The sequence below is a fragment of the Emydura macquarii genome, unplaced genomic scaffold, assembly GCF_026122565.2.
Source record: "Emydura macquarii macquarii isolate MOO-44397 ecotype Brisbane River unplaced genomic scaffold, CSIRO-AGI_Emac_v2 contig_2897, whole genome shotgun sequence".
Lineage (NCBI taxonomy): Eukaryota > Metazoa > Chordata > Testudines > Chelidae > Emydura > Emydura macquarii.
The window spans coordinates 22,929,255-22,950,107 of NW_027133034.1; the positions used below are offsets into that span (position 1 = coordinate 22,929,255).

Genomic DNA, 20,853 nt, shown 5'->3' on the forward strand with positions numbered 1-20,853 from the left:
CCAAGTTTATAAAAAAGGACCCTTTTGTTGTTGAGTGCTTGTAGTTTGTTGGAAGAAATGTCAATCATCTAAAGAGTCATTGGAAAACATGTATGGCTTGTTTAGCAATATTACCTTTACCAGTGATGCAAGTCTTGGGTATATAGTATGCCAAAATCAAGGGGCCAAGGATCTCCAATAAATGCATTTAAACTACATGCAAAAAACACCCTATACCTGTGTGATTGGAACAAAAGCTAGAAACAGTTGGATATGATTAGAGGTAACCCCTCAGAGCACATACCATATGAAGTGTGTGGTTCTACATTGGGAGTCTGGATGTCCAGGACACCCAAATAACATGTAGTTGAGACTCTGATTTTAAAAGAGAATAAAAGCTGGCAGCCTTCCCAGCACAGCATGCCTGAACTGGCTGACAATTGTCATACATGTTTGAAAGTCTTACCACTGTGGATCTGACCTGCAATAGATGATTATTTTTATTTATTACTTCTTGGGAGATTGGGACATCCAAGCTTCCCTATGAAACTTATCTGCAGTTAATATGCAAATTAGCACAACATAATGGGCAATTACAAAAAAAAGATGTTTTGTGTATGCATTTTTGAGCATGCATTTTCTATAGCTGTGCATGTAACGTGGGAATTGGCACACACAAATGGCTAGACAGATACCTAACTATGGATTTGTATGTACAAATACTCCATTTACTCTTGTAGTTACAATAACTGTATATGCAAATACAGACACACCTGGAACATTTTTTTTTAAAGCAATCCTTTTCACAAAGTCACACAGGAGTTAAGACACTACATTTGAAATAAACAGCTGGCTTGCTGAAGGTTTGAACATAGCAGCTTTTGGGAGTTATAGGAATTGTAAAGCTGTGCTGCTGTTTTTACTGTTTAACATTAATAATTTTGCTGTGAGAATTATTTAAATAGTTTTAAGTGTAAGTTTATTTTAATAATTAGAATATGTTTTGGAACCTGTAAGCTTCACCTGCTTCTGCTTTACCATAATTGATGTATGAAGAAGGCCTAAAAGTATTTTGATTGCTTATTGTGGAGTATTTTTTTACATTAGACATTTGGGTCCTCTGAGGCCCACAACAGTTTGAATCCCAGGCAAACTAGCATGAGTCTAGCTCAAGCTGTAGAAACAGCCTGGCTCTTCAGTTCAGGGCTATAACACTCACATACTCTATTGATCAGACACAGAAAGAGACATGTAACAGATCCTAACCACACCAGGGTTACAACCGTACAGGTCCGCCCTCAGTGAAAAATGGGTAATCATTTTCTGAAAGTAGACTAGGCTTGTGTGTTGAAAGAATTTTAACAGAGACCAATAAAGACAAGATGAGATGTGTGGTATGCAGGAACAGAGCAGTATGTCTTTCAATAGATTGTGGTATTCACAGTGTTATATATTTTGGAAGCCACCTGAAAACACAAAGAGCAGCAGTGTATATATATATAGAAAGGCCTTGAATGTTTGTGTATAATTAGCAAACGTAATTATTTGGGACCCCCTGTTCCTCTGCGGATTCTTCATATTTTTATTGTTGTGTAAAGAGCCAAAGAAACAACTGTGACACCATCCTTGCCTAGGGCAGACCACCTGAAAATGCCAAGCTCATGGCTGGCTGCAAAAAGGGAGCAGATTCTTCCAGCACTGGTGGGTAACACTGCAGTAAATTCACTAACCAGTCACAAACCGTGCTTCTGATCCTCCAAACTTGTTATCAAGAAGCTAAAAACAAGAAGCAACACAACTCCTTTACTGCATTTCAGTCTCTGGGTCCCAATCAGCCACTAGGTCCAGTAAAGAGACAGGTTATTTAAATCTCTATTCCCTTTACCAAAAAAGGTTCTTCTGATCCCCAAAGGGTCAGCCACATTGCCCAATCAATATAAGTTTGGATCATACCCAAAATACCAAACTGCCTGCCAATCCTTTAGTAACTAAAACTAAAGGTTTATTATAAAAGGAAAGAAACAAATAATGAGAGAGGTTACATTGGTCAAAGCAATCAGATACATACAAATGTCTGTAAAGTCCATATATATCAGATTCTCAGTAGAATTATGGAGTCTGCAGGCTTGTATGGTCTCTCTGGCATACATGCAGTACCTGGATGGGTCTCAGTCCTTTGTTTCACAGCTTTAGTTGCAGATGAGTTGATCCAGAGGTAAGAGGCAGGAATGAAGATAATACGGATGTGGTGCAGTTACCTTTTATGTCCCTTTGCCATGTGGGTGGATGCTCTTTGTTCTAGCTAAGCTTGTAGAAATTCACAGAAACAAGATGGAGTCACCTGAGCAAGTCACCTGTCCTTGCTTGCTTTGTTGAGTTATAGGAGCAGATATTACTTGTCACCTGGCTAAAGCATCCACAGGAAGGCTCACAAGGTGAAAACGAATCTCTTTTATGGCCCGTTGTGAAAGCTAATCATCCTTGGATGGGATTATCATTCACAAACTAGCTAGACTGGATACAAACAATTACTCTAGGAGCAAACACATTTTAAATCCAGCTGGACAATCATATCTATAACTTTAGATACACAGATGTTACATGCACATAAACAATATTATTATATTTTGCAAATTACAACCTTTGTTATGGTACCTGACATGACATATCTTGTACAAATTATTGTAATTTTGCAATATTGATGATAAATAATATTCTAAAAGGTCCCCCAATCTAGACAGCATTACAACAGTGTCACTAAACATTTAATATCCACACTGAAATAGTATTGAAAATGGAATATTAAAAGCTCAAGTCATACAATTGTTACCAATTCACCCAGACAGCAAGAGCATAAGGGAATATGTTTATGAGCAGCAGGCTCTGCTGGTGGGTTCTCACCCCTCTTAGTAATTTGCGCACCATCTGGCTGGCTGGTTATTTTTATATCAGCCTTAAATACATGGAGATGAGGACAGCATAGAATGGAGATATCTTTTGTATGGGGTTGGTAGGTGGTGATTGAGACATCTGGCATGACCATAAAAGACGAGTAAACCAGGGTGAGACAGTTGTTTTTAAATTACAGGAACTAATAGCTAGGTAACGCAGCTGAGAGTTTTATATACAAAAACCATTCTAAAACTAACAAGATTTACGTAAGAAATCATCCTGATCTATTGGCTTGTGCATTATATCCACCTTCATTTTTTTCATCTATTTATATTGTCAATTCTTTGGGGGGGAGCGGGGCAGGACTATGTTTCCAATATCTTTGAGCCCTGTCTAGCCCTCTTTAGATGATGCAGTAATGTAAGTAACAAATCTGAGGTCGGCATACTATTATGACGATTCACATCTGAAACAGATTGATTTGATTGATGTTATCTTTTCCTGCAAATGTCATATACCTTTTTATGGGTTTAAAGTAGACACCATCCCATTTGAAAATCTGAATGGCCTCTGAGTTTATCAAAATGCTCAGTGATGAATCTTAACATATGAGGATCAGACATTTCTGAGGGTGTTGATGATTAATTTTAAAAAGGTTCAGATGGCAGAGATTTCTACTTCCAAACTGAGGAGCACAGCTGACAGTTCTAATTTTAAAGTTCTTCACATGCCAGTGACGAATCTTAGCTCTCAACTGCTATTCTTAGAGGAGGAAAAAACAAGTTTGCATGTCTTTTTGTAAAGGAACCCACTGTTACTGTTTTAACCAGACTATCATTACAGAGGGATGTGTCTTTGTAACAACAGGCAGCATTCCAGTGTATGTGCAGGCATTTGACGCAACTGAGAAAATCGCTTTGATTTAGGAAAAAAATACCAAAACCAGACCAGGAGTTCAATAAATACTAATTTTAAAAATGCACTGTTCGTCACTATGACCTGCTTTATAGGACAGCCTACTCTATGTTACTATATTCAAAATAATAGTTGGTGGGACTCTAGTATGATACTTTCAGCATATTTAGAACAATTGCATCATTGCATCATTTCTTAGTTTAAAAAAAAAGAGAATAATTATTCATATAGACATAAAATCTTGTGTACAGTATTTTCCAGAGAAGTTATCTTTATTAATCCACATTATATCATTTTTCAGTATTAAAAATAGTTTTAAGATATAAAATTATCTAATTTTCTATTCTGGTCAACTTCAAGACATCTCTGGTGAGGGAGGTCACCTTTAGAAATTTTTCTTCCATTGTGCAGTGTAGAAATTTAATATTGGTGTTGGTTGGTCTGACTTGGTTGCTTTTTTAAAGGTTCTTAGTTCCACAGCTAATAATTACTAGCATATGCCCTCTGAGCTTGTAGATCTCCTACCCAGCTCATCTTTTTTTCCACAGTCAAAGTTCGAAAGTAACAAAATCAAATTGGTTGTAAAAATACACATAATATATTTGATTTAATTGTGGTCACTTAACCCAGTTAAAACTTTGGAGGTTCTCCTATTACTAGTTAAATCCAGTAAAATAGAAAATATAGCACCATTTTTCAGCAATGATCAATTAGCAAATTTGAAGACAATGTGGTGTTTCAAGACAATGTGTCTGATCCATCCCAAATAAGAAGATATTTCCACTGTCACCTTACCTCTAGGATTATTCTGGCGCCAGTGTTAGCTTCCAGCAATGCTCCAGATGACCCTGAAGGACAGGGACTTCCATTCCACCCATACCCCATTCCTGAATCATATCATTCATTGTTTGTGCTATGTTTCTATTATAGGAACCACAGCTTCTCTGGTAAAGTGCAACTCACAGCTGCCTTGTTGGTGATGTAAGCTTACCCTGCAAAAATGTCTTGCTTTGGTTTACACTGGCAGCTAATGATTTGCTTTAGTAGTGCCCTAGCAGGACACTGTAATTACTACAGCTTCTTGACTATCAACTTGAGACATCATATGCTCTTCCATATTCCATCTTTATAAATCATGTTGGTATACAGATGACCTTTGACAGACTATACCTATAGCAGAATTTAGATTGTTGGTTTAATCATTGATTTCTGACTCTGATTGCTTGTGGCATACAGAATTTTTGAAATCCCGTATCATAGCTGAGATTAGGGAACAGAAAGGTTTCTTTTCCTCAAACCCAATGCACACAAAGCCCCAACCAGAAAATCATTTCCTGGCTATGTGACAGCTTGGCACATCTGGGCTGTGCACAGTTGAAAACAGGATTTAATATTTTTTGAATATTTCAAGCTCTGGAAAACATCTCTTGCTGCTGAAATCCTTGCCAGTTTTTTGCTATCTGTAATCTGCTATTGGTAAATTAGTGAAAAGGAAGTGGTGAAGCACCTCTGGTTCATTTGTATTCCATTGATTTCCTTGACCCTTTTCATTCTCATCTGAAGTATGGGGACTGCACTGGTTTTTATGGGTTTATGATCTTTCAGCAGCTGGCAGTAGTCAGATCACTGCTGATTCATTTAGATCTTTCAACACTTTTGATAAAAATTACTATGGAGATTTGTGTCCTGCTAGAGTGGATCAGATTGCCCACTGCTGCTTCCACTGACTAACAGCATGTGAACATATAATCAAAGAATGTATCATTAAAGGGGTTGAATGAAAGTTGTATATCTGGCTTTGGCATTTACTGTCTTTGGAGGGTTTAGCCATTGAGAGCTTAATATTCTCTTAACATATTAATTTTTATGGATTTTTTTTCTAACCAGAATAACATACCTATAACAAAAATAGGATTTTTAAATTCACGGTATAGACATTTTGGGAAGAGTTTAAGAACATTACATTATAGATAAAAAATGTTGAGGCTATTGATAAACCAGTATTATCCTCCTAGGTAATAACGTTGCCTGTAAAAGTCATGGTTAATATATATATATTTGCAGTATACATGAAAAAATGAAGAACAGTTGGTATCCCCCCAAAAGCTTTTCAGTTCCAATGAGTTCATTCATCCACTTTAGATTCCCAAAGGAAAAAGATAAAAACTTTAAAAAAACAAAACAAAACGTCAAATGCATTTTATAAGGAGAAAATAACTGTTCCCAAATGTATGTAAAAGCCATATTTTTATCAAAAAATTTTGCTGACAATGTCAGTTATGAGAGTAGAGTTTGAGAGAGTTTTCTAGTGAATTAAACAACAGAAGTTGAGATAAAAATGTAGCTTTTATGGACCTTAATCCTGCATCGGGATCTTCTGTTAAAGACCTCTACACCTATGCAAGGACCCACTGAAGCTAATGAGTTAAACAGGTGCCTGAGACCATGATGCAGAACTGGGGCTATAATCTACAATGTGGTTTTGTTTTATTACCATAGTGCTTAAAACCCTCCCACAGAAATCAAATGTAAAATTCACATTTTTATTCAGCAGTTGCTGTGTTTCTTAATAGCTTTATTTGGTCTTTCACAATTTGTTCTCACTATTTCATAATGAAAAGATAAATCTAGACTAGCCTGTAGCCTTTTGCTGCAGTGTAATTACAAGTAGTTCTTTTTAAACATCTATAGTTCAGAGTATGATATCCTCCACTATAACATATATTATTACTGTTTGTGTCAGTACACTATAAAATGCAGGGGTATAAAAGGGTTGATGTGGTGAAGCAATGTATCGTTAAATTATAAATTGATATATTAAGGGAATAGTAAAAATGCTAATGCCTAACTACTATGTCCTGCAATACTCCATAAATTTTGTTCACATATAAGAACATGCTAGGGATAAGCTTGATGTACAAGCATTTATTTTAAGAGAGTGTGAAGATTGACTAGTTCTTTGGATGGACACTCATTTGCTGTAGAATACTACACATTGATACAGATAAACAACATTAAAATAAGCAACCTAGTCCAAGCACATTAAACAGCAACAAATCCTTTTTAGGGCCCCAATCCTGCTCCTATTGTCATTAATGGGAATTTTACCACTTACTTCAATGGCAGTAGAATTGGGCCTATATTCATGATGCTTTATCATCATAAAGCAGGGGTTTTTAGACTTCTTCATAATGTGCATCGTATCTTAATAGAGACGTTGTGTTCATGCGTGTTTATATAACGTCTCTGAGGCAAAGACAGGAACTGCTATTGTAATAAAACAGTAGTTAGAAAGGATGTGCATTTTTAGCTGTAATATAAGGTTTGCTTCAAAGTCCATTGAAATCAATGAAAAACTCATGTTGACTTCAATGGGCTTTGGATCAACTTTTTAGTGCACTTTAGGAGCTGGATGGGGGAGGAGCCAGTTCATGTGATCAGGCAGCTATCCATTGATAATTAGACCTGCAGACCGCAGCTTAAGAATCACTGCCATAAAAAAGGTGTGGCATGAATCAAGTTCTATTGAAATAAATGTATATACTCACTGAATAACCACAAACAAAGCAATAATGAAACAAGAAATTTCTATTCATAAGCCTCTGCACTGCTCCAGCAATATTTGATTTTTTTATAATAGAAGCGGCAGAATAGAGTAAGTCAGTCCTGTCAAAACCATGTATTATTATTAATTGTAATCCAAGGATTCTGCCTCAGTGACTGCAATAAAGACCTATTGTATTTCTCTCAGTGGGGGAAAATGAACTTGTCCATTTAAAGACATATAGAGAGATTTCTAAATGTTTTTGAACTGCACTGTATAATGAGGTAAAACACACTACCTCAACACAGTATGGTACTCATTTCTAAATATATTCTGCACTTTTGGGGCTTTTTAGTATAAAATTCTCTCTGACACATGAACTCTGGCTCTCAACATTAAACCATTCATAATCACTTTTGTAACAACATTTCTTCATATTAAAAATCTCTCTTAAGGGGATGTTATGCTTGAAATGAAATGTATATCTATGTACACACAGTCATGCATCAGGGATAAAATGACAGATATATAACAACAATACTTAGACTCTCATATTAGCCCTTTTCATCTGTGCTGGTACATTTCTAAGCACTTTACAAGGGTGGGCAAATATCAATATCCCCATTTTACAGATGGGGAGATCAAAGCATAGAGATTAAATAACTTGCCAAAGGTCAGTGGCAAAGCCACAACTAGAGCCCATGGTTGAAATTTTCAAAGTGTTTTAGACATGTCTCCTATTTATTTCAGGGGAAGATGTATAAGTAAATCCCTTTACTGCTTTGTAAATCCCAACGCAAGTGTCCTAACACTCAATACTGTGTCCTATCCACTGGACTATGCTGCCTCTTAGATGCATTAGAGACAGCCCCCAAAAAGTAATAAATAAAAATGTGATGTATAACAGAAAAGGAGAATCAGAGCTTGAAAAAGATCAAACCCACTATTAAACTGTTCTCTCTTTACTTAAATCTACCAAGTTGAGGAAACTCCCTTTTACCTTAACTATCCATTAGCTTTACTTTTTGTTTGTTTTCACTGTGGTGTTAACTCAAGGCATAACTCAGTTTTGTCCCTAACCCAATCTCCAGTTAAGTGAGTTAAGTGATATTTTACACTAGCTGGGCAAGGCATTGAAGCTTGAGTGCTGTTGAAGCTGGAGCTAGTAATGCAGTGGGGATGCAGCTACTCTGTGCTGCTAATCCAAACGCTCTGCGCTGCTCAAGTGTTATGTCACAGTGTGGCTGCTCTCCTTCAAGGTAGGCTAGCTCGAAAGGAGTTCATTCAAGTGTAGATAACTCAAGCTAATGCTGCAGTGATGGCAAACCCCATCAGATGGCCCCTATAGACAAACACAAAATCCACCATTATGTCAGATATATAAATGTGATTGTAAGGAATGTGATGAGAATTGTTGGGCTCAACACACTTTTCCCGCATTCCTGAATCATGTTGTTAGGGTTTTTTCACTAGCTGTTTTAGATATGATTCAAGTGAAAATATACCTTAAAAAACCCGAGTTAAAGATGGCCTATGAAGTTGCTAGTGAGACAGAGTAGACTGACAGGTGTGTTTAAATATTACTTTAAGAGAATATGTGCTGATCTTAGTATGCCTCTTTAGCTACAGAGTTACAGCATGGGTTTGGACAGGTGGGGCAGCTTTCCCAGGCTTCCTTTTACAACAACAGTCATTCTACTGACTGTACACAGGGTCCATATTGAACTCTGAAGGAAAAGGGGTAGAAGGCCAAGCCTTCCAGGGGGCTGATCTGGGAACCTGCAAGTACACTATTTTCCTCAAGGCTTTAGTCTTTGAGTAAGGAAGAGAAGAGCTCTGAGGTCCCAGTTCCCAGTTTAGTGCACTCCCAACAAATTGACTGTATAATATTCTGGCTATATGACACCTGTTTTGTATACAATCTTTTGTATTTTCTCTTCAGTTCTCTTTATTTTTTTAATACTAAAATGGTGATACTTACAATCTTGCCAGTTGCGTGAAATAAGTGAATGAGGTTTGCAGTCAGCTAAACTCAACTTTTGCCATATTGAAAGTGTTCCTAAAAATATTTGGAAATGCAAAGGACTATGGCAAATGCTAAGGTAAATTTACATATCTAAAATTGACATTTCTCATTATTACCACTCTATATTTTTGTATATCATTGTAAATAAGTAAAAGCCTGATCTAAAGCCCATTGAAATCAATGAGGGTCTTTTCATTGACTTGATTGATCTTTGGGTTAGTCTGTTAGTCACTGGGTCAGATTCTCTAATGAGCCCATTATCCATTATGCTGTGCATCTAGTGTAATGGGGCCATAATGTGGCCACTAATATCCAGCAGAGCATTCCAGTGAGGTAGAGGAACTCTCTCCAGAGTATAAGTGGGTCATCTCTGGGTCATGTCTCCCCAATCATTACAAGGGAATAGGGAGTGGGGAGTGGAGGTGGAGCTCTGCACCACCATGCCTGTCCTCTACTGGTCTATAGTCAGTTTAAAATCCTATGTTAATTTTGGAACTCAGAGCTGCCTGTTAGCAGGGACAGGCTAATTGGGGCTGGCCTTGAAAATCAGGCAGCCCTAACCAGCTATTGGATGCTATTTTACCACACACTTTTGTTGAACAGGGCTCTGGCACAGGAGGGAATTTTGTCCTCTGTTTCTCCCTTGGTGTGCTTTCTTCTGTGTGTGTGAGAGAGAGAGAGAGAGAGAGAGAGCGCAGTAGATTTGGTACATAAACATCCCTCTGACATAATTTATTATGCAAATCCTCCCCATGAATTAGACACCCAGTCTCCCTCACACCAGTCCATGGCTCCCAGGGGCCATTTATGGCTGCTGGGAGACAATCAAACACAGCAGTCCTTGACCTTACATCCCTTATGCCAGACGGAGGGGGTGCTATGCTAACCCTCAAGCAGAGGGATCATTAGCTTTATGAGTGCTTTGTGCCAGGTGACCAGCACCTGGTACCAGCTTTTGGTATTTACCTTATGGAAAAACATTATAGAATGTAATAAAAAAAGTGTTTTGAATTATCCCATAGAACTTAATAGATAGTAAGGATATAATGAGGGATAAAAAAAAAAAACTAGAGAAAGCTTAAGATTTTTTGTTAAAATTATACACATTTGTAGAGTAATTTTGATAAAGCCATCTTAAATTCCTATAGAATCCTATTTGTTTCATTTTTATTAAATTCTGTGGCACTTCCCTATAAGGATTAAAAATACATTTTACTCACATCTCAATCACAACGTTTTTATAGTTTTTTCAAAACATAACTGGTAGAATATATGTTGGCTGCTGCATTACTTTATTTTTTATTTGTCATAATTTATTACACTTATAACTTACTCTTAATGCTGGGCTGCTCTTTTAGGTGTACTACTGCTGTAAATATTGCAAATCATGATGATGTCTTACGATGAAAGAGGGACTAGCTAATGATGAACCTGAACAAATAATATAAGAGCTCGCTGCCTGAAGGTAAGAGAATGCAAATCAGTCACTGGATTTGTTTTGTTCATTTAGTAAATACCACCTTAATATGATCCATACTGTATAATTACTTTTTAAATTTAGGAATAATTGTTCTTTATGTTTCACTGATAGATTCTTTGGCGGCGGCTTTTTACTGACATTCAGAATATGGCATTCAAACAGCAAGTCAGTGCTACAGCATATAGTTATTTTACTGCTCTTCTTCACCAGATGGAAAGTGAAAAATAGCTAGTCATCTGGAGAGGATTTATTGAGCAGCCACTAGGAAAAAAAGATGTAATCACTTTAGGGTGCCTGTGTGAGAGACTTTTGTTAGACAATATATGCTTTTGTAATGGAAATATCGGAGAAAACTGACAACCTACACAACGTTCAGCTTTGGTTTTGAACTAATAATTCTGAAATAAAGAACATTCTGTACAGACTGAAAAGTGCATGTCCCAATACTTTGGGTGTGCAGCGTCGTCATGGCATTAGGCTTCCCTACCATTGTTAATGTTATACTTTCACACAACCATAGCTCTATAGGATTTTGGGTCAAGTCAACCCAATCAACAGTTCTATTTGTTTAAGCAAACCCAAACATTTTTTTGGAGTCAGGTTGATGTTAATCTCTGTTGCCTATGCTGTCGCAGTGCCCATAGATGTTGTAGTTGCCTCAGACCCCTGCTTTTCCCAAGGGTCAAGCTTCTTGGCTGGACTGCATCTCCCATGATACACTACATTGGTTTAACTAAAGGGGACCCCACAGTGTATCCTGGGAATATCATGATCATTATGCATCATGGAAGATGTAGTCCAGCCAGGATGCCCAGCCCCCACTGGAGGATAGGCACATGAGGCAGTTGAATTACAACTCCCATGAGACACCATGGCTACTCAGCGGGACACAGATTAATGTCAAACTAGGCCAAAATTAAATGTTTCAATTCAGTTCAACAAACCAAAAATGAAATTTTTAAATTAGGGAATGTTGAAATATTTTATTTCTATCAAATATATATCCACGTTTATAAACTTTCCATTCCATGAAAAATGGTGATATTTTGACTTTTCATCCCAGTTTGGGACAAAAGCAAATTTTGGAATATTAGAATTTCCCATAGGATGGAAATTCCAATTTTCAACCAGCTCTATTTGGATATCGAAGACTCCCCCCACCTACAATTCAAAATATCACAACATAGTGATAAAAAGATGTAGCTCTCCCCTAGGGAAGTGATGTAGAGTGCAAGCTGGGAGAGTGAATTCTGGCTGACAGCTTGTTTTCATAGTTTTTTGCAGGAGTCCAGCAATTATCTGACCCTCCCACCCTCTATTCTTCTCCTTGTCCCTCGCTCCAAACACTTATATGGCATTGTGTCATGTCTTTTCAGATTATTTTGGCATGAAAATGACTAGTAAAAATTCAAAGTCCACTTAGAAAATAAGAAGAACCTAAGAAGTGCTTCCTCCAATGCACAGTCCCTCTTTACAAACACATACAAAGACCCTGCCCCAAAGAGCTTGCAATCTAACTATGGGAGTTTTCTAAAGCACTTTCTGTTGCCTTAATACTATTTACATTATATTTAATGTGAATTTTGACATTGACTGAAATGAGAGCAGAGTTAAGTCATTGCTGAGCATTTTTTAAAATGTCACCCTAACTATTTTTAATTGCAGGTGTCCCAATTCCAGCAATTAACTACTAATCACCAATGTAGCTGCCCCAGTACAAAGCCAAGTAAAGACAAGGAAAACCATGATTAGCTCTAGGGAAACTTAGCCCTGAAGAAGCATAAAGACAAAATTCAAGAGATCAGTGTTTCTATTTCTAGTGATGCTGGAATGCAAAAGGCATACAGGTTTGGTTTGATGCTTATGTGGTCTTTTGGAAACTTGACCCTTCCCCCCTCCTCTCCCATCTGTCACACAGTTTCTTCTGGACCCTCTGCCATCAGGCACTAAATACTTTCATGTGACCAAATTTTCCTCCTACCAGCCTTCCTCCCTACATTTCTGGGTAGATTAGAAGCTGTTTTGCTCCAACCAATAACTGTTCTTGGGGAGGCTCTCCTCCCTCCTGGCACCTTGTTTTCTGGGGTACAATATGCTACTAATAAATCATAATAGTAGTTCATATAGTCCTTTTCATTTGTAGCTCTCAAAGTACCACTGTCCCACAGGCCCAACTCCCCACTTTCAGCCAGTTATATCATAGGGACAGCCTGATTCTTTCTTCCTGTATTCTGGCAGCAGCACCAATGAAATGGCACAGCTATGGATATCCGATATGCCCTGGAATGCACAAGCATTAGCTGAGTGTTGGGCAGGGACCTGGGAGAGACAGTATGAAAGTGCTGTGTCCAGCAATGAGATTTTGTACAAGGTAAGTAGTGCTGAAAGAAGGATGGATCTACTTGACATTCCAGGGGAGACCCCTTAGGAGTAATTGGGTTTGGTGAGAAGGAACAGTGGCCACAGTGGGCCTCTCTTATCTCCTGGAAGATGATTGGGGAAGCAGTCATGTTTGTAATGAAACTTTTATGGACCTTAATACTCTGTCTGCAATAAGAATTGAACATTTGTTTAGCATCTCTCTAGATTAAATATATTTAAGTATGATTCTCTAGAAAGGGACTAACAATGCTTCAAATTTCATCATATGCAGGACAAAGAAAGCTTTGATTTCTGGGAGTTTCTGATGACTTATATTGGGTTTTCTTTTTTTTAACCAAACCAGTTTGCTCATCCTTAGTTACCTATTTTAAATATGTTTTCCTATCTGAGATATGGAGCTAGGAGGCTAACCTGGGACACTGTAAATGCAGCTGTTTTCTCTGCAGACATCAGGCTTGGAACGAGGAGGAAAAAAATCCATAGTCTTAACTCTGCTTTTTGGGTTCTCTTAACTCATATCTCATCTGATGCTTGCAAAATAGAGTAAATCCATGTATTATAACCTAAATTGAAGAGTTAAAAACAAAACAGAAGCTTTCCTTTTGGACTCAATTCCTGCCTGGAAAGGGTGAGGAATCTATCCAAACTCGTTGCTGAAATAATCTATGCTCCAACTGCTTAAATTGTTTTTAGATAGTTTGGTAAACAGCTAGTGTCATAGCAACAGGAAATAGAACTATTATTTTATGCCTGGAGTCTGAAGAAAACTGACCAAATGATCTTGCTGACTAAATAAGAAATAAAGCAGTTATCTAAATTCTGCAAAGATGAAAGGTTTTAAAAAACCCTATTAGATGAACCACATCACCTGCCATTACTAGATTATATACTGTAACTTGACACACCCCAGTTGCTTTAGTTCCTGTTGGTAGAAGGTAGTTTCTCTAAAATGGATACCAGTTTTACCCTGAATGATTAAAAAGGATGTCTTTACAAATGGAAAGTAAAAAAATGTCTAGAGGACATTAGATAGCCTACAGCACAGAACGATGTTTTAAGATCAGTGCAAGAGAGCAGGCTCTACCTTTATATATAAATGGCCACACTTCAGTGCTTATGTGCTGTTAAAAGTGTTACCTTAAGTAATGCTGAAAGGTTCTACAACTGAAAGTCATGCAAGATAACAAGGAAACATAGCCACAGGCATATTAAAAATAATGGTTAAAATATTAAATAAATATTTCTATATTTTAAAATATATTTGTTCTGTTTAAGTGTCACTTGATTATAAATGTTTTGTGTGTGACACTTGGGGAAAACAATAAGAGCCTTTTACCAACTCCTAGAGTAGCAGAGATGAATAAAATGATTTATAAACATTTGTGTAGTGCTGATAACAAAAAGTTGAGGTATTCAATAACTCAGTTAAAGGGAAAGTTTCTACTTGTAATAGAATGAGAGGAGAGCATTAACAAGTCAAAAAATTGATTAGATGGGAGTCAGATGAAGTTCAAAGAGGATTAATTAAATGAGAGGTTAATTGTTTAACTTGGATGATAAAAGAAAAATACACCTCGGCAGGTTGAGACAAGACATGAAATGGCCCTGTAAGTTTCTGTGCAAGAGTACACTTTTTATTACCTTGCTGCAGTGTAGATTTTGCTCTACTATTCATTCTATAAAGGAAGGATATAGAATGAATATAGAGAGGGGAAGAGTGGTCTAGTGGTTAGATTAAGCCAGGAACTCCTAAATTCACCAACGCTTGGGCAAATCATTTTAAATCACTGTGTCTCATTTGCTTTTCTGTAAAATGAGGGTAGTAAAACTTATGGTACTTTCCTACCTCACAACAAACTGTAATATTTGCATACTGCTTTGAAAACAAAGTATTATGCAGGCACTCAGAATTATTATAATGCAGACGCAGATTCAACTTTGCATGTTAGGAGATAGACCACCTCAGTTTTGTCAGATTCCTCCAACTATCATTTCTTCAGTTTAAAGTAGAGGGGCAAGAAGAAAAAGTTACTCTGCTCTGCCAGCCAGATTTTGTTAATGTTAATCCTGACGCAGTACTAAAGCAACAGTGCTATCCCAAGGGACCAGAAACCGTTTTGATGTTCAGCAATTCACAAACCATGAGGGCTAGCAATAAAGACTAAGGGCTAGCAATAAATACTAAATCTGGGAATTCCATGAATTTGAACAGAAAATGGAGAAAATATTGGATTTAGGAAAAAAGAATGAAATCCAATATTTTCTCAGTTTAACATAACTGACACTGAATGTGTCAAAGGGATTGCTTTTGGTATCCTCATCAACATGCTACTCAGCATCTTACACTTTGCTGCGGGGCAGAGGAATTACAGCCAAGGGAGAAATAAGTATTTTTAGGTCTCATGGAAGTATTGAAAATGCCCCCGCCTCTTATTAGCATAGTATTCAACAATGCATCAAAAGTACAGAAAAAGACTAACATATGTGACACCCATGCTTCCAGAGCTATCCTCTAGAAGGTCTATCACTTTCACTCATTACCAGACAACAAGAGGTCTGTTGGCCAACCTCCCAAAGCTTTTGTCAGACCAGGAAGCAAGGGTTATTTCTGTACCCTAGGTGCAAGCACAGCAAAGGTAAGATCACCTGCTGACCTAAAGTGCTATGGTAGAACCCTAAAAGGCATGTGGTATTAGAGCACAAATACTCACCCAGGCTTGAGGATGGTTCCTGAACTTCCCTGGTTTAATACCAACAGAATAAGAGGAAAATAGAGGGTAATAGTCATCTCCTGCAGCAGTACAGTTTGAGGATGTGAAAATCCTAATTTAGGTCCTATTGATTCATTCATCCTTATCAGGGATACACAATAATGTCTGGAATGATTAGTAATTAGGGTTAGGTTCAGTTCCTTCATCAATTCTTTTTCTGAAGTCTTAATTAATGAGAGGAAGATGAATGGCCATAAAGTTATTAAGTTGCTTTAATAATAAAAACCAGCTCTTATGTGGCAGTTTTCATTAGTAAATCTCAAAGTGCTTTACAAACGAGGTGCATATCATCATCCCCATTTTACAGATAGGGAAACAGACAATAAGTGGTTAAGTGACTTACCTAACCCAGCAGGCTAGTAACCCAGCAGGGATTAGAACCCCAGCCATCTAAGTCACAGTCCCATGTTCTAGCTACAAGACCACATTGCTTCTAAGCACTGTGCTCAGCTGTGGTTAAAGGTGTTGAAACTTCACATTTTTTTAAAGGCATATACTCTGAGAAGCCCCAGGAGCAATGTTTGTGCAGTTGCTCAAGGACAATGTCCAATTTTTCTCATCTTATGTGTTGATGTTTTGGTGAGTGTTCTGCTTCAGGGGCACAGCAGGTGATTTAAGGGACTATTAGGTGATCCTACCATGGCCAGGAAGACAAATAGAGCTCAGAATTCTAAAAAGAGTACTGCTTTCAGCAAGAGCTGCTTTTGTGGAAACTTTGTCATATTTAACATTTTTACTTTGACTGATGACGTTTCAGTGAACCTCTTCTGACATTTTCCGCTTACCTGCAACGCAGAAATCTCTCACTTTCTATATTTGTCCTGCAACTTATTACCATTTATAAGTCAGAACTATCCACGTGACAGCCAAGGAAAGGGATATGATTTCCAGGTCAGATTAAACTAACATGTAGGATTGAGTCCTTTGTGCAACCGTCTAAGGCCCCAATCCGGCAAACAACTCTATGCAGGCAGACCCTGCTGCCTTGTGGAGCCCCCAGGGATGTGAGTCATATGTGGCTACACAAAACAATTTCAGATCTGAGTCTTAATGTTGGGCGGCTTTTATGGCAATGTTATTACTGATTGCTTGTGTCTAAAAGTATAAAGTACCAACTTGGGCTCTAGCTAAATAAGCAGAGATATCAGCAAAGGGAATAATACTTTTAACACACTGATTATCAGTATCTACAAAAAATACAATAAAATAAAAACATTAAAATTACATCTTCCTCTGTATAACTGTAGGGCCCAGTCCTGCAGCCCCTTCACTCATGTGGAAAGTTCCACTGGCTTCTATGAGACCGTTCATATGAATGACAGCTACAGAATGGGGCTTATCAGCATAATCTAAACATCAGTAACATCAGTGAAAAGTAAGACACAAACTATCCAAGCTTTACACACAATAGAAATTAAACATAATCCTATGACAAGGATTTCAGCCTACCACTGCATAGAAAAATCAGACATAATCCTCTCAAAATCATGGAAATCCTTATGAGCAAGATTCATCTGCAAATGAATCCATATAAGGTTAATCAAATCACTCCTCTTCCACACAGACCATCTCTTGAATAATTCTTTCCTTATGCTACATGCCTAATACTACATGAATGGAAAGGCCAGGACGTTGACAGCAGCACAAAATTTTCAAACCCACATAAAAGAAGAAAAATGTATACAGTCACTACAACAGGCTTTTGTATTTATTTAATATCTCATCTTAGGGCCTGTAGCCCACTGCAGTCAATGGGAATCTTTTCAGTGTCGATCAGTACAACTGACATCCGCTGAACACAGTGGAACTACTCACATGATTAGGGTTATGACCATGGTTAAGGACTTTGCCACATCTGTTCCTTACTGCACAAGCCAATTGTTGTCTCTCATACTCTCCCCTCCCCACAAGAATATTAACCCTTATTTAACCCACAAGGCTATCCAACATTAATAAAGGAGATAACCTGACTAAAATTGGCTGGAGAGCGAGGATGGCCTAGGAACTACGATGATAAACTTGGGCAAATCGCTCAGCCTCTGTGCCTCATCAATAAAATGAGGATGACAGTACTTCCTGATTTCACAGGAGGGTTGTGAGAATAAATACATTAAAGACAGAGAGATGCTTAGGTATTGTGATAATGTTGGGCACATAAGTACCTGAAAAAGATTTCAAAGTGCTTCTAAGAGGTGACCATTCAGTAACAGCCTTACAGCCCACTGTTTCAGTGAAATTATTCTGGGAGACATCTATTGTACTTACCTTAGTGTAAGTTTTGCCACAAGTACTAGCAGTACAAGAGATTTTGATATCCATCCCATTTCTTTATTTTTCTAGTGCTTTTTTTCCTCTTATAAAGCCATGCAGGGTGATGCATCATTAAGCAACCATCATGATCAGCTATCCATTTGCTGTACCCTCTAAGACAACAAGCACTCTTTTTAATTGTTTTAATTTAGACAACAAAAGTCTTGGTACAATTTATGGTCAAGGCGCCTTCTTTGGACATTACAAATTTTAAAAAATGAAGTGGTAGACTGAGATGGACTTCCTGGATGCAGCTGGCACTTGTAGACTCAGGGTGATTGTTGTCACACGCATAAACACATTCGGACTGTACAGCTACAAAAAACAAAGAAACAGCTCAACCCAGAATGTTGTTTGATATTCAAACTCCTGTAGCAGGAGTACTTCTCATTAAAGTTCAACATATACTTCCTTGGGAACAGGATTGTTAACTTCCATTGAGCCTTTAATACTGAGGGTGTGTCTACACTGGAGCTAGAGGCATAATTTCCAGATAGATATGTGCACTTGCTAGCATGCTAAAAGTAGTAGTATAGACGAGGCGGCACAGGTGGTAGGACAGTCTAGCTGCCCAAGTCAGAACCTAAGGTTTTGGATGGGATATACATGGACAGATAGTCCATCCTGCTGCAGCTACTCTGATATTTTTTAGCTATCCAGCACCTTCATAGCTAGCGTAGGCACAGCTATCTCGGTTGGAAATAATGCCTTCCAGCTCCAGTATTGATGTACCCTATGGATACTACTTAAATGTATTCTCTTCCCTTTAGCATCCTTGCTGTTAAGATAAATATTGTATTTAAAGAGAAAATGTATCAATTTTATGGAAAAATTGTACTTATAAACAAGGGTTAGTTTCCATTTTCAGTTCTATTATTTGTTACTCCCCTGACCCCACCACAGCTCAGCTTTTTTGCAATAGTTGAAGATTTGCTAACACACTACTACATAGATAACTGCATTATAAGACCATACATGCCTCTAATGGTTCTTTGTGACATCAGGGTAATCATTGGTATGAACCAAATGATTTGTGATGTTAACAGAACCCCAAGTTGTTTGTTAAACCTTTGTCTTGGGTTTTCTGTGTTTTTGTTTTATAAATTTCAAGGTCATCACAAGATTTTAACAAGAAACCATGTTTTTTTATTAGCACTGTATATAAAATATCTTTTATGTTTCTCTCCATACTTATACAGAGATTTTTTGCTTTTGTTTGGGGTTTTTTGGTCAGTGTCTGTGTGCTAGAGAAAAACAGGAGACTGAATTCTAAACTTTAGCTTAATGTTATAGAACTGAGCCTGCAAACAAACCCTTATTTAACTTGGATATATCTTCCTCATGTTCCAGTCCCATTGAAGTCAATGGGAGTATTTATGTGAGTAATGGTTTGTAGGATTGGGCCACGTTTCATATATAGTACTACTAGTAGATAAAATTGGAGCTTGTACATCTGTCTGGTGCAAGCATAAATAAAATAGCTATTTATTTACTAATTTATATAATATGCCTCTCACCACCTCTAAGCATTTGTACATGAATTGTAAAACAGCAGTTAAAACAAAACTACTATCATTGTACAATGTCTGCTCAAAAGGACTCAGAGCAAACTTCTCAGATCACAAGAAGCATTCAAATGAAGCTCACAGCTAGGCCACCCCGGTTCCTGCTAGACAAAGGCTAAGTAAGTAGGTGGGCTTTGCAATGTACCCTGAAGGGGAAAAATCATGGGCTCTGTCCAGTCAGTGGAAGAAGCAAGTTCCAGAGCCAAAATTTCCCTAGCACTCTGGTACTGGTGGGCCCTCAAGGATTTAAATCAGGAGACTCTCTGAAAGAGTGTCCAGCTCATTTTGAGTGTCAGGATTTGTGCAGGAGGAGACAGAGTCTTTGAAGTCTTCCTTTGTGGGGACAGAAATTTCCCACAATTTCCAATATTGATTTAGTTCCACTGGATTAAGCAACATTGGGAGCCCTTAATACAGACCATCTGCTAGCTAGCTATCACAACTATGTTAAGCACTGTGTTGATTAAACCTGCTGAAAGCTGATCTGATCAACAATATGCTCTTTGCTTTGTGCAAAAGTGTCAAAATCCTAACCACAACCTAAAGCATTTAAAACTTCACAGAACCAGATCTTGAATTCACCTGGAAACAATTTGCAAGGCAGTAATACTTTTGGAGCACTGGTTCAATAAACACCTGGGAAAGATCCTTGCTGAGAAAAATGACAGCTTACATTCTGCGTAGCTGAACTTCATAAGTGATCTTTAAGGGCAGCACCATTGTGTTAATCCAAAAGTGTCTCAGTTCTCAACAATGGTCACAAAAACATTGACAAAATCAGTGTTCCCTAAAATGCATCAGTTACATTGAATAATAGCATTTTTGAACCATGAACCCATGCTTTATGACCCCCCTACCCAAAATAGGTGCAATCTAGTAATTGTGTCAATAGATAACTGCAAATTAATTGAGGGAGATGAGCACTTTATGACCCCCTTGAGCTGAACATGGAAGGGTCATCCATGCCAAGAAGGAGGTTTTCCACCCCA

General features: G+C 37.7%; 1 long non-coding RNA gene across 1 annotated transcript in view; it reads left to right on the plus strand.

The window, feature by feature from the left end:
• The window catches only part of LOC137167035 (uncharacterized), a 114,870-nt gene extending 103,612 nt beyond the window's left edge, over window positions 1-11,258 (plus strand). Inside the window, exons 3-4 of the long non-coding RNA XR_010923936.1 lie at window positions 10,715-10,821; window positions 10,948-11,258. This is a non-coding gene — a long non-coding RNA (uncharacterized lncRNA). The remainder of the gene's footprint in view (window positions 1-10,714; window positions 10,822-10,947) is intronic.
• Window positions 11,259-20,853: the final 9,595 nt, after the last annotated feature.